The sequence below is a fragment of the Octopus bimaculoides genome, chromosome 20 (genome assembly GCF_001194135.2).
Source record: "Octopus bimaculoides isolate UCB-OBI-ISO-001 chromosome 20, ASM119413v2, whole genome shotgun sequence".
NCBI classification, from domain to species: Eukaryota; Metazoa; Mollusca; class Cephalopoda; order Octopoda; family Octopodidae; genus Octopus; species Octopus bimaculoides.
The window spans coordinates 35271988-35274377 of record NC_069000.1 but is presented as its reverse complement, the minus strand read 5'-3'; the positions used below and the strand labels follow the sequence as shown (position 1 = coordinate 35274377).

The following is a 2390-nucleotide window of genomic DNA, read 5'->3' as shown; positions in this document are numbered from 1 at the left end:
TAGAATAAGTACTAGGCTTACAAAGAAAAAATTCTGGGGTCGATTTGCTCGACTAAAGGCGGTGCTCCAGCATGGCCACAGTCAAATGATTGAAGCAGGTAAAACAGTAAAAGTGAGGTAATATATAGGAAACAATAAGATGATGAGCTGGTAGAATTGTTACTGTGATGGGATAACTGCTTAGTGCTATTCTATCCATCTTTATGTTCTGAGTTTGAATTTTGCTAAGGTCGACTTTGCTTTTCATCCTTTTGGGGTCAATTAAAAAAAGGAGCAGTTCAGAACTGCGGGTTGATGTAACTGAATTAGCCCCTTCCCCAAAATTGTTGGCCTTGTGCCAAAATTTGAAACCAATATACAGGAACAAAGCAATAGTCAGAGGTTTCAAATTATGATATTTAGCTCAGTTAGGGCAGTGAGCTATCAGAATCGTTACCACGACAGGCAAAATGCTTAGCAGTATTTCATCCCTCTTTATGTTCAGAGTTCGAATTCCACTGAGGTCATTTTTGCCTTTCATCCTTTCAGGGTCAATAAATTAAGTACCAGTTGAGGTCGATGTAATCAGCTTACCCCTCTCCTAAAATTCCTGTGAAACTAACACTTGGCCCAGTAAGGTAGTGAGCTGGCAGAATCGTTACCATGCCGAGTGAAATGCTTAGCAACATTTTGTTCATCTTTACGTTCTGAGTTCAAATTATGCCAAGGTTGACTTTGCCGTTCATCTTTTTGGGGTCAATAAAATAAGTACCATTTGATCACTGCAGTTGATGTAATTGATCTACACACTTCCCCAAAATTGTTGACCTTGTACCAAAATTTTAAACCAATATATAGGAAACAAATCAAGGTGGCAAACTCGCAGAATTGTTAGCATGCTGGGAAAAATGCTTGGAGCCATTTTGATTGTTTTTACATTTTCAGTTTGAATTTCGGCGAGGTCAACTTCACTTTTATTCTTTCAGGGTCAATAATATGAAGTACCAGTTGGACACAGGGGTCGATGTAATCGACTTAGCCTCTCTCCTAAACTGTTTTAGCTTTCTTTGCACAAAAATAATGTTCTAAGCAATGTTTGCACATGGCTTCAAGTTTAGTCCTACTGTGTGGCACCTTGGGCCATGCTCCCCATCAGCTTTAATGCCCTAGGAACTTTTTCCATTATTCATGAATATGAACTTATAAAACTTGGGTGCATCTAATATGCTTGTACATTTTTTATACTATAAAATATTGTAGGTTCAAATCAAAAGTCTTTCTGCACCAATACTCAACACTTACCTATTCTCCATTTCACCCTAGTTAAATCTTAATTGGGTCCCGTGATGCAAATGAATGAACTATGTAAACATGTTGCCCTAAATATGGCCTGGTTCTCTGTTGGTTGTTACAACGATAAGTGTTCCAGTTGATACAATCAACTAGACAGGCTGCTCATGAAATTAATGTGCAAGTGGTTGAGCATTCTGCAGACACATGTACTCTTAATGTAGATCTCGGGAGGTTCAGCATAAGCTAAAATGAAACAAGCCTGGCCCTTTGAATGAGAGGTACAGCGCATTTCGGCCAGTCGAGTGGACTGGAGCAGCAAGAAATAAAATAAAGTATCTTGCTCAACGACACGATGCACTTCCAGGAATCAAACTTATGACTTTCAGAGTGTGAGTGTAAGCCAAATACCTTAACCATTAACCATTTAAACCGGCCATATACGGCCAAAAGTATTCTGCCTGTTTTATGTTCAAACTGGTCAGATTTGGTCTCTCACACCAACCCTACAATATCGTTCACTATATGAATGCTGCTGTCAATTCTGAATGAAAATAACAACAGTAGAACTGTTATCAAATCAATTTTATGATAATAGCTAAAAGTGTAGTTTAAGATAATAGCTGAAAGATTACTATCTTATGCAAACAAGATAATTGGTTTTTCCTCTACAGAGTCTTAGCTGGTAAATTTTACACACACACACACACAAATATATATATACATACATACATATATACGTATATATATATATATATATATATATATATATATATATATATATACATACATATATACATACATACGTATATATATATATATACATACATATATACATACATACGTATATATATATATATATACATACATATATACATACATACGTATATATATATATATATATACATACATATATACATACATACATATATATATATATATACATACATATATACATACATACGTATATATATATACATACATATATACGTATATATATATTCTCACACATACACACACACATATATAAATATACACACACATATATACACACACACACACACACACACATATATATATATACATATATATATATATATATATATATATATATATATATA

General features: G+C 34.3%; 1 protein-coding gene across 1 annotated transcript in view; it reads right to left on the bottom strand.

Annotated features, from left to right (window-relative positions):
* LOC106875444 (cytoplasmic dynein 2 heavy chain 1) overlaps positions 1-2390 on the bottom strand; it is a 297845-nt gene that overhangs the window by 247229 nt on the left and 48226 nt on the right. The window lies entirely within an intron of this gene.